At 42.8% G+C, this 12,160-nt stretch overlaps 1 protein-coding gene across 2 annotated transcripts in view; it reads left to right on the forward strand.

Moving 5' to 3' along the window:
- Positions 1-12,160, forward strand: part of MEGF10 (multiple EGF like domains 10) — a 358,960-nt gene that overhangs the window by 8,576 nt on the left and 338,224 nt on the right. The gene's annotated exons all lie outside the window — the stretch shown is intronic.

Genomic DNA, 12,160 nt, shown 5'->3' on the forward strand with positions numbered 1-12,160 from the left:
GGTATTTTTTAGATATAATCTCTAAATTGCATTATGAATGATAAATGAGAAGGTTAACAAACTTTATTTCAGGGATGTTTTACATATTTGCTGCCATGATTAGCTCTGTCTTTCTTTGTGACTATAGTCACAAAGGGAGCATTGCCAAACTGTGGTGTTGGGAAAGGATCTTTGAGATGATGACAAAGGTTGCAGGAAAGGCTCAAGTTTATTTTGGTATGTATTTCATTTTAAAAGGCTGTGACTAGGACTTCATACCTATCTAATAAGCATATATTTTTATGTTTGCTGAATGCCTTAAAGTCCCCCATTAGTCTCCCGTTGAGGGTGGGTCAGTATTACAGCCAACAGTTTACATTTGAGGAAATTTAAGACACAAAGGGATTATGTGATTTGTACCAGGTCACCCAGCATGCAAGCCTACCTAATAAAAGATGACTGCAAAGCTCTTTCCAAATAAAAAGTGCCTTATAAACATTAGGTAGTATTAATGGGCATGATCCCAGGATGAGTAAAATACTCTCTAGGAGTAAAGTGCTCATACACACTCTATATGATTAATTCTTTTTAACCTCAGGGCAACTTTTGATATAGGAATTCTTGAACCTGGCTATGCGTCAGAAATGTCTTTATAGTTTTGAGAACATGTGAGCACCTGGGCCCCTACCCAAGCTGTAGAATCATAATCTGGGAGGCGGGACCCAGATAATTTGTATCTTGTAAAAGCTCCACAGGGGATTCTGATGCTCAGCCAGGGTGGAGAACCACTATCCTGGACTATAATAATAACCTCAGACAAGCCAAGAGCAACAAGACATCATGGAGTCAATTTAGGAGAAAAAGTCTAGCGTCTTCCAGGCTTCTGTCTACCTAGTTCACAACTGTTATTAGCAAAGGAACTGCCTCCCTGAAAGACTCAACTGTGTATCCATGTATGGAATTCCAGGAGATAGGGCCGAGATTAAAGTTTATTTAAGACCCACCCATGTTTGTTATAATATACTGGGTAAATTTATTGTGTCTTTTCTTGGGTTATTACTGATTCCACTCTAATATTTTTATTTGGAGTACCCTGTATAATAATCAACAGTAAAAAACTCTAATATCTGCCCATTCACCCATCCGTCAGACATTTATTGAATACTTGCCATGTGGAAATTACAGAGTGAAATAATGTTCTTTGTCCATAGGAGTTTATCAACAAGTGATAAAAAAGACACAGGCCAAACAAACAAAAACCCTGTAATAGTAAGCCATACATACTGAATGATAATCAAAATGTAGATGAGACATTATTCATAATTGCTAAAAAGTTGAAACAACCCAAATGTCATTAATTGAAAAATGAATAAATAAAACCTGGTATAGGGCGCCTGGGTGGCTCAGTTGGTTAAGCGACTGCCTTCGGCTCAGGTCATGATCCTGGAGTCCCTGGATCGAGTCCCGCATCGGGCTCCCTACTCTGCAGGGAGTCTGCTTCTCCCTCCGACCCTCCCCCCTCTCATGTGCTCTCTCTCATTCTCTCTCTCTCAAATAAATAAATAAAATCTAAAAAAAAAAATAAAACCTGGTATATCCAAACATCAGACTATTATTCAACAATATAATGAAAGGAAGTACTGATACATGCTAAAACATGGATGAGCTCTGAAAAAAATATGTAAAATGAAAAAAGCCAGTCCCAAAGAACCACATTTTGCATGATTCCGGTTATATGAAATGTCCTGAATAGGCAAATCTATAGAGATAGAAAGTAGATTACGATTGCCTAGGGCTGGGGGAGGGTGAAATGGGGAGGAACTCTTAATGGGTACTGGGTTTCTTTTTGGGGTGATTAAGATGTTCTAAAATTGTGGGGCACCTGGGTGGCTTAGTTAAACGTCTGCCTTCTGCTCAAGTCATGATCCCAGGGCCCTGAGATCGGGCCCCATGTCAGGTTCTCTGCTTAGCGAGGAGCCTGCTTCTCCTTCTCCCTCTGCCCCCCACCACTTGTGCTCTGTCTCTCTCTGTCTCTCTCTCACATGCGTGCTCTCTCTCTCAAATCTAAAAAAAATAAATTTATTTTTATTTTATTTTTAATTAATTTTTTATTTATTTGAGAGAGAGTGAGAGAGAGAGCACAAGAAGGGGTAGGATTAGAGGGAGGAGCAGACTCCCTGCTGAGCAGGGAGCCCGATGCGGGACTCGATCCCGGGACTCTGGGATCATGACCTGAGCCGAAGGCAGTCACTTAACCAACTGAGCCACCCAGGCGCCCTAAAAAAAAATAAATTTAAAATGTTCTAAAATTGTGATGGATATACAACTCTGTAACTATACTTTAAAAACCCCATTAAATTGTACCCTTTAAATCGGTGGATTGTGTGGTACATGAATTATATCCCAGGAAAGCATATATATACATAGACATATATCTAGTGCTGTACGAACTTAGAGGAGAGAGTGATTGATTAATTTGGATTGGAAGAAAGGGTGGAAATTTTCCTGGAGGTAATGTGTGTTAAGTTGAGACAAAAAGGGTGATTTTGTGAGGAAAGAAGGCTCCGAGATAGAGTCAAAGTGATGATGCTTTCATGCAAATGCAGTTATCTGGAATCCATGGGATTTAGGATATATGCATGGTACAGTACATGCGGACTAGATGCAAGGCGTTTACTACCATGCCGAAGTCTGTGGTTTGGTCTTCATTTTTGTAGGCAATGGAGAGCCATGATGGGTTGGTAAGTGGTCTGATCAGGCCCGTGATTTGGAAGGATAATTGGAGGTGGTGATAAGGTAGGTGGATGGGAGATGGGGTTGGGAGGCCAGTGAGCAGGGGAGACCATTGAGGAGGCTGGGCTTGTGCAACACATAGGCAAGAGATGATGAAGCCCTCAACTGTGCCAAGAGCGTTGAACACTGAAACAAGGAGACAGATGAGAGGAAATGCTTAAGAAGTCGAATCTTAAAATTTGGTGGCCCTGGGGAGGAGGTAAGAAGGCACAGGATATATACAGCACAGTATTTTAGAACATACAAGGGCCTGAGTCCTTTTTTATTAAGTTATTTAGAATCATAATGCAAAAACTATGGTTGAAATAACACCACCCACACAAATTATAGTTCTCTAATAACTAGCCAACAAGAGTTTGATTACAGAGACTTTTATTTCTTAACAAAGGAATGTATATTGTGAATAAAAGGATGGATTGAAGAGAGAAATGCTATCCAACCATTTTTTAAGCTCTTTGGAATCAGACCCTCCCTTGTTGGAGAAGCAGCACTCATTTATGGCCTACTCTGAATGACTAAGTATTTACCTCTTGCTCAGATAGCTTCCCTAGAAACACTTCCTTTGGTGTGAGCAACTTGGATTTACTGCCAGGGCAACACCTCTCATCCAACACCCACGCTGCCTCTTGGCGTGGTCCTCACCGGCAGGTGTTCATAAGCAGCATTTTGTTTTGCTTCTAATAAGAGCACAGTCTCAAAAGCATAGGCTGCATGTACCACACATTATAACTTCCATTTACAAGTGTTCTTATAGGAGAGATCGGAAAATGTGGGAGTCTTCAGGATCAGAAGACCAAGACTGCCTTTTCCCTTAATCATGCCAGGCCACACCTATGTTTTCCATACGAAGGAGAGGCAGCCAGATCCTGGGCAAGGTCAAATAGAAACAGTCTCTCCCACTGCATGGCACTGCATCCCCTGGGAATCTTCGTGGGCCCTGGAAGGCATTGGCAATGACACTTGTGTGGGAATAGCATCGCTGACAAGTGCCGTACATGAATTTAACCAAGCAGGAAACACCATTTAGAACACCACTTGCTGAGATGTGGCTCTTACCTGTGTCTGTCAGTGAACAATGACTACAACAAGCCCCGTTCAATCACAGTTGTTAGCAGAGCTAATTACAGCAGTCTCGGGTGGGAGGAATCCCAGCAGACGCCTCTAAGGGACTTCCATCACAGGTTCAAACACTGGCTTTGCAGGTAAGCAATGGAAACAGGCCCCTTGGGGGGCCTTTAAACAACAGTTCTCCACAACTCTGAACATGGATCCATCTTCACTCCACAGCTGGCGAAGGATCATTTTCAAAAGAGAACCACCACCAGAGAACGAAGGAGGAAAGGGATGTTTAAAGCCAGTAGGGTAAATGTTCTGGATTAAATGAGAACAGAACTGGGTATTATTCCTTGGGCCATCTTTGACTCACTGCATGACCTGATGGAGGTCGCTTCCTCTTTCTGGGCCTCACTCTTCTCATCTCAAAAATAAGGATAATAATACTGGCTCTATTTATATCACAGATTGCTGAAAGAATAAAATATGTAGTTTAAAAAATAGAAGTTGGGGAAAAATAGAAAATGCCATACAACTCTAGGTGGTGTCACTGTTATTCCCCTTCTTTTCTACATTTTACTGACAAATGATGAAAGGCAGTAAGAAAAAAGTCTGTGCTGTTGCAGAATCTCAAACTTTATTTTCTGATGCCTTTGAGTGATACTATGGTTTGCTCCTTTTCAGATATGCCTCCCCTTCCCCAATTTATTCTGGTGTAAACTCATCTCTAGTGTGAGGGGTTGGAGAAGACCCCAGGGATCTGAAGAGACCAACACCCTGTACCCTTCTAGTCTCATCTAAACGTCACCTGCGGCAACCCATCTTAAAGTCCTCCTTTCTCCCCTCCATAGGACACCTGATTTGGGAGGATGTCAGCCCTGAATGGGTCCCACAGTCAAGCTGGGACTTGAGGGGACACCTCCAGGACAGAACCGAAAAGAATTTGTAGGGTGTGCTGAACATGTCTTTATCTGGGTCTCTAGCTACGTTCTTGTTCCTACTAAAAATCTCAGCACACTTCTAATTAAGCAAGGCACGTCTACTTATCTGATGGTGCTGTCAGTGATAGAAAACGATCATATTATGGATTTGGCAGAGAAGAAAAAGGAGATTTATTTCTACTGGTTGAAGATGTATCTTTTCCAGATATGCAAAACCAGTCAGAGCATTAAAAAAAAAAAATCAATGAAAAGTGATCATGTTTTGTGAGCAGAAGAAACCATTCTTGACTTCAGAACAATAAGGAAGATTATAAGGATCCCAAATCCATGGTTTTAAAAAAAAATGACAGTAGAGTGCCCGTGGGACTACCAAACTCTTACCTGCCCCCTTAAGGTGAGGCGACATCTCCATTTCAATGAACTCCTTGCTTTCAGTGTTTCAAGTTCCCCCTTTCTCTTTGCTCCTTCCAGTCATTTATCTTTTTTTCAATTTTGAACATAACTAAAAAGTCTAAGTAGGGAATTGCACATAATTGTAGACTCTGCACCATTGGCAAAGTGATGCTTCTTTCTCAGTATTTGTAATTATCTGTTCCACTCTTGCTTACTCCTGAAAAATTTATGTAGAATGACAGCAGTGTCCTTTATTTCTCCTGAAGGCATTCTTTGGTCTCACTTTGTGTAGAGGTTATAAAACATATCAAGAAATGCAATCCTGTGTTTTTTATGTAGTCACACATATACAAATAGAAAATACCACTTTAAATGAATCAAGCTAAGGGAGGGGGGATAGCTAATTACGTTTTAGCTATTGCACTTACTTGGTAAGGTAAAGAAATTTAAAAAATAAAACACAAAAAACCTTCATTAACTCAAGACTATGATTACCCTGGACATGTTGGCCTGCACCTGCCGCTTGGGAAGTTGTTTTATGCTGTTAGGTGAGAACTCCATGGTTTCCTTTGCCCTCTCAACCTTTTCTTTATTATTGGCTTAGAGAAATGTGGCATTGCTAAAAACTCCAACTTGAAAATGCTTCACAGAGCAGGATCCTTGCCAAATTCAAGAATCTTGCTAGTTGGCAAGATGGGAGCTGTCATGCAGAACAAAAGTCTGATACTAGAAGTCAGCAATCACAATGGGAATCAATCCCACAATCTGGTTGCTGAATGTCTTAATCTCCACCGACCTTAAAAGAGTGATGCGGGCCTTACTTTGAGGCTAACTTTACAAAGAGAACATAGAGGGAGGTGGACTTAAATCCTGAAACTTAGCTCCTTGGCAGTTCCTTTCCAACTTCTAACACCTCTTTTTTTGTTGTTGTTGTTTAAACCAGGTCATGAATGCCCATTTTTACTTCTTAGCATTACATTCCTAACAAAAAAGATATGACAGTACCTCCTTTGCCTGGTCAAGGAACAAGGGAGTTTCTCAGCTGATAGTTTAACTTAGTCCCATGATGATGCACTTGTACATTTCAACCCAGTTTTGAGGGAAGTGGTTCCCATGGTTCATTTCTCTCTTTCCTCCCTTAGTGGGCAGGGCATGGGTTGACTTTGTCAAGAGGACCTGGGATCATTGCCAGGGTCTTCTATGCAATGCAGTGCTGCAGTAAAGCCCACCAGGGGTTCTCAGGGGAGTTGGGTTGCATTGTGGAATGGTGAGTAGCACAATGTAGCCATAGGCTGAACTTGCCTTTAACTTGAATCCTCTCTGTTTCTTGGTGTTTCTGAATTATTAAGAAAAGTTTCAATTAATCTTAGTCCTACCTTGTTTCTAAGGGTGAAAGCTTTCCATCAGGAATAATTCAAATATAACATTTGGGCATGAGGGAAAGATGGCTTTGACACTCAGTGTGGGTTTGTGGCTAGATTCTTCTTATTGTGTCTAATCTATTGGCTGGCACTGTTTCTATGAGCTTTTCTTCTCCATCTTTTGTATGATTTTAATGTTTTCCCCTTCTCCTGAAGGTTTATGTCCTTGTAGCCTTTATAATTCCAAAGTACGTTGGCTTTGGTACTCATCCTTTTTGAACCTGAGAGGGGAGGTAAAATGCTGAACATCAGTGCCTAAATGAACGACCAGCCAGATGAGACCATTCTCTGTTGGCTGTGCCTCAATGTTCCTCATGGATTTCTGTGTTAATAGAGATAAAATCTGTGCCAGGTGCAGGATTTTGGGTCACAGTGTCAAAGTATTCTGGTCTCTGTGCTGAACAAGAGCCCTGGGTCGGGTCCAGTACCTGCGTCTGTGGATGAGGATGGGTTGCCATGGTTTACTCGCCAGTGTCCGAGTCACTCTGGAAACCCCTGAACTCTGCTGCCCGAATGCTTAGCTCTTCTAAGATGGCCTGAAGGTTATGGTACTTCCCAACATGGCTTGTCATTTTTGGGTATTGAGCTAATCAGTTAATCAAGTCCTCAGCTCTTCTCTGATGCTTTTTGTTCTCTTAGTTGTCTTTTTTAAACAAGTTATGTTTGAAAACTTCCTGAAGATAGATATTCAGTAATCTTTTCTGACCTTTCCACTCATCATCCTACTGCAGTTTTCTTTCAGGCTGTATCTTCTTCCTTTCCCCCACCAAAATTGTTCTCAATACAGTCGAGTTACCATTTGTACTAGTTTCTTATTGCTGCTGTAACAAATTACAACAAACTTGGTGGTGTAAAACAACACAAGTTTATTCTTTTACAGTTCCGTAAGCCAGAAGTCCTAAATCACTTTCACTGGGCAGGGTGTCGTCCTTCTGATGGCTCTAGGGGAGAATCTGTTTCTTTGCCTTTCCTAGCTTCTGGAGGCCACTTACATTCCTTGGCTCATGACCCCTTTCTTGTATCACTCCAGCCTCTTGCTTCCTTTGTCCTATCATATGCTTTCTCTTCTGTAGTCCCTCTGTCTCCCTCTTATAAGAACACCTGTGGTTACATTTCGGACCCACCTGGATAATCTAGGATAATTTCACCATCTCGAGATCCTTAACTTAATGGCATCTGCAAAGTCCCTTTGTATATAAGGTAACATTCACAGGTTCTTGGGATTAGGACCTATATAATTTTCAAATCCACTGTCTTCTTTTAATTCTTCATCCTAGCTCTTTTGATATAGCTATTCTGGGAAAAGCTTTTCTGACTTTCAAGATATGGCTATTTTCCATTGATGTAATAACTTTATTGTTTTTCTCTCCCTCTAGAATGCAAGCCCGTGAGTAGGACCCTTGACTATCTGCTGCTCTATCCTCCCTGCTCAGAATAGTGCCTGGTGCTATCATATAATCAAAGGCAGCAAAGAATACAAATTGCATGACCTTTTTTCACTCCTCATTCTATCACCTCTTATTCTTGTTTTCCTTTACTGGCTTTTTCTCTATCCATGTGGTCAAGTTTGGTATTTCCCAGGGCTTAGTCCTAGCTCACTTTTTTCCACCGGTGCCAGATGGATGCAGTTTCAGCCATATCCTGGGTATTCTCAAATCTGCATCTCCAGCCCAGACCTCTGATTTGAACTTCCAACTTTAATCTTTACCTGGATATCCCACAAGCATGGCAAATTCACCATGTCCCATCTTTCCCATCCACCAAGGACAACCAAAAACTAATCTCCCTTTCCTTTTATACTCTCTGTGTCAGGGAATAGTAAGTACTAGGATTTATTCAATAACCACAGCAAGAAGACTGGCAGTCATCCCAAACTCCATGCTTTCTTCTACTTACTCTCCCCCTACCTCCACAGTCCTCTAGTCAATCATGAAGTTTTGTCGACTTGTCTCCCAAACATGTCCTGATACCTCTTTCTGTCTAACTCCCATTGCCCTGGTTCAAGTCCTCATCACTCCCATGAGTAGGATATAAATCAATTTACTAAACCATTGCTCTTGATTTCTCTTGAATATAATGGAGTGACATACTCTTAAACTTTCTGCATGTGTACCTGAGCTACTGACCATTGCCAGCCATGCCTTCCATCTCTGCTGAGTGGGCAGTGACTGGGGCAGTGACTGATTTGCATACCAGCTGATCTTGGCTCCCGGAACTGACTGGGTCCAGGATGGGTACCTGACCCAAGGATGGCTTCTGTCATTCTGATCAGCTACCATGATTTGGGGGGCTGGCTATAAAATATAGCTGAGCAAAATCCCTCTTTTGGGATTTCAGAACAGCAAGGCTGGGAGATTCAGATCACTGTATTGCTGAACAGAAGGATCAGCAGAAATGATGGGCATGAGCAAGCTACATTTATGAGAAAGCAGATACTGTGAGTAAGTAGGGGAACTGGTGAGTCAGGAGGGAAGAGGGAAAGAAAGAGGCTGAGGTACTGCATAAGGGGGGTTGGCTCCGTTTCTGTGGCTCTCTAAGGGTACTTCCTGAGGCCCGCCCCAGGATTCCCATTGTCACATTTCCATGAGTTGCTGCATTATTATAAACAAACAAGGCAGCCCTAGTCTGAGTGAGCCCTTGCTTCCTGCAATAAATCGGCCAAAGTGATTATGTTTTCCAGTAAGCCCTTTTAATGTTATATGAGACATCTGGAAGAAAGCAGCACTGTAACCAAGAGCGGTAACGTGCAGTCCCAAACTCAGTGTTTATCCACTCCATTTTAAAGCATTAGCTTAGGGAAAAAAGAGAAGTTTATGTTACTATTTCCTTTGGGGGTGGGAGAATATTATGATGAGCTGCTTGTGCCAAAATTAGTCTTTATGTAAAAACAAATTGATGCCTGCAAACATAATTTCAGAGAGGAAAAGTATGAAAATGACTATAATAAATGACTGAACATTGATACTTATCAACAGTAGGAAAATGAAAGCACCTTTTAGATGCCATGTTTCCAGATATCTGCCTTTCTATTTTTCAGCTGTTGAAACAGAGGGATTGCTGAAGGTTTCCAGGATTCTTAGTTACATGACCATATTCCTCTCTCAAATGTGAATTAATAAGTAGATTGATTAAAGATTTATAGGTAAAAAACAACATTCGGCACATATAATCGATACTCTGAATGTGGAGTACAATCAGAGAGCATCTTTATTCATGTCTCCCACCTTCCCTGTAAGATGTGCTCAATGGGGAATTTCTTACTCTGTTCAGGATAAAAATGAAAAACAATAGTAAGTGTCAGGATTCTTTCACATATTCTCAGGCCACAGAAAGGCCCATGGTCACTTCACATTGGGTTTTGTCTGTCTGTTCCTACGTCAGAATCAAAACTTAGAACTTGCTTTAAAGTTGTCTTACAGGGAGCACAGTGTGAAGCCACATGCCGCAGGGACACTGTGGAAGGGGAAGGCCCTTCTCTCTTCACTCCTGGAAGCTCTGGTTCTTCTAGGGTTGAGATGGGGGAAGGCAAAAAACGTGGTCAGGGGCGGGAGTGTTGTCAGCGAGCGCTGAAGTTGTTAGATGACCTCCAGCTCCCCGGGCCTGGTAACCATTTATAGCAGACATTTCACAGAGGCTTTCATGGGTTCTCGGGAGGTGTCTTGCCTGCAGTTCCCTTGATTTAGGCAGATGCGCTCTCCCTGTGAGCAGCTACTGACTTCCTCAGCCCCTAGGAGCCCAGGATTCTACCTCTGCTTCTGTCCTGAGGCTCCCCCAGCCAGCCCTCTCTCTCACGTGTGGCCCACATCTGATCTAGGAAGAAACATCCACGCATGTTCTTCTGGACAAACGCAGAGCACCCGCAGCTCTCCATCACTCTGAAGCAGGAGTGGCTTGCTAGCTCATCTCTCACGTGACTTGCCAGCCCAGAGTTAGACCGTGGTGTTCTTCCTACCTTGGGACACACATCAGGCTTTCTGATGAGCCCCACTTACGTCCATTTCTCTTGACATTAGGTGATCCCAATCTTTTACTTTGGTGAGAAATAAGAGCACATCTTTCTTTAAAAAAAAAAAAAAAATCCTTCAAGTATCCTGTCTTCTCAGTCTCCAACAGTCTTTATGCGCTCTGGTAACTCCTTTAACTGGGTCCGGGCTGGGTCCAGCCAACACTGTAACCCCCTATAAGGATCAATGGGTTTTTGTTTACTTGTTTGAAATTCTAATGCCAGAAATCTGTTGTTTGGACGAAGCCTCTGCACTTCCTGTACACCTATAACATATGCTTATACTCAGGCCGGAAGTGCTCCAAAAGAACAAACTTCCAGGTCTCAGGCCAGCCCATGGATTGTCTCTTAGCTCAGCGGACTCTGAAACTTTGGACTTTCCCAACTGGTGGCCCAGGAGAAGGATCAGCAACCCTAGGACACAGCGGGGCACCCAGCTCTCAGGGTGCCTGGAGCAGGGAGGAACACAGGATGCCCAGCCACATGCGTGGGCCATCTTCTCTATGGCCCCCTCTCCCCAGTTGTCTTGAAGGTAAGAATGTCCTGCAGGGCTACTGGAGAGTGCCTCTGGGCTTAGCATGCTTGAGGTCTACAAGGACCAAGGAAGGCGGGTTAGAGGGGCCAGATACACCTGAAGAACCAGGAGCTACAGGGCTTATTCTGGATGAGGGCAGGAAGTAAAGGAGGCCATGGTTGCAAGGGTGGGGGTGGGGGGGGTGCATCACATTACCTGAGGTCCTTCACAGTGTGGATCCCAATCTACTTGGTTGCATCTCCTTCACTCCCTTCCCCTTCACTCCAGCAACACAGAACCACCTGCTATTCCTAAGTATGCCAAGCCCTGCATATTCTTATTTTCCACATGCTGTTCCTTCAGGATGGAACCTCCTCCTCCTTCTCAGCCCTGATCTAGTTCTTCTATTAAACCATCAAAACCTAGTTTTAAGTTTAATTTTCTGTGAAGACTTCTTGCTACTTTCCTCATCTGGTTGCTATGCCGTTTTATACATGTCTCAGTTCCAGCCATCACTGCACGACATTGTAGTGCTTTATTAACTTACCTCTCCTTGCTCCCCAAAAGACACTGATGGTCTAAGACATGGACTCATTCATTCTTGTACTCCCACCACCTGCCATTGTGTTTCAGTGTTGTAGGGACTGCTATTAGATTTCTATCGCTATGTAACAATCTACCACAAATTTAGCAGCTTGAAACAACACACATTTACTATTGCAGTTTCTGTAGATCAGAAATCTAGGCATGGTGTGGCTGGATGCTCTGATCAGAGTCTCACTGAGCTGAAATCAAGGTGTTATTCCAGGCTCTGGTTCTCATATTGGGCTTAGGATCCTCTTCTAGGCTCTATGATTGTTGACAGCATTTGTTTCTCGAAGCTGTAGGGCTGATGTCCCCATTTGCCTGCCAGCTACTGGCCAATAACTACTCTCAGTTCCTAGCAGCCACCCAGTTTCTTGCCATTTGGCCCCAGTAGGAAGTTTACCACATTGATGTTTGCTTCCTTCCAGGCTGGCTGGAGCACATCTCTCTGATTTCTTCTGCAACCAGCCAGAGAGAA

Source organism: Mirounga angustirostris, unplaced genomic scaffold, assembly GCF_029215605.1.
Source record: "Mirounga angustirostris isolate CCGP_5_RB_7025 unplaced genomic scaffold, mMirAng1.0.hap1 SCAF_7, whole genome shotgun sequence".
NCBI lineage: Eukaryota > Metazoa > Chordata > Mammalia > Carnivora > Phocidae > Mirounga > Mirounga angustirostris.